Below are 391 nucleotides of genomic sequence, written 5' to 3' on the forward strand. Positions count from 1 at the left end.
AACTGAATAAGTGTTGAACTCAGGTATGGGTAACAACAAAGTATACAATTTATAAAGGAATATAACAAAGTGAAGACATAGTGCACGCCACACGATTAAACGTCTCAAAAATAAAGAATAACATCAAAACAACCTTAAGGAGTAATATAAAAAATTATATGACGGCCCTTCATCATCATTTGCATAAAATGGGCGGGGCTAATGAAACAGGCGTAAAAATAAGTAAAGGAGTCTTTCAAACTGAGCTGCTTAACTGTCTGTTCTGTTAATTTTCTGGAGTTTGACAGAAACGTTACGAATAAAACTACAGTGATTTGCAAAACGTACTCTGTCACTAGTCCCACTTACAACTATTTAGAAGCTATTGTTATTGATGATCTGGGTGTCTTTA

The sequence above is a fragment of the Sinocyclocheilus grahami genome, unplaced genomic scaffold (assembly GCF_001515645.1).
Source record: "Sinocyclocheilus grahami isolate Dianchi unplaced genomic scaffold, SAMN03320097.WGS_v1.1 scaffold4187.1, whole genome shotgun sequence".
Classification (NCBI taxonomy): Eukaryota; Metazoa; Chordata; class Actinopteri; order Cypriniformes; family Cyprinidae; genus Sinocyclocheilus; species Sinocyclocheilus grahami.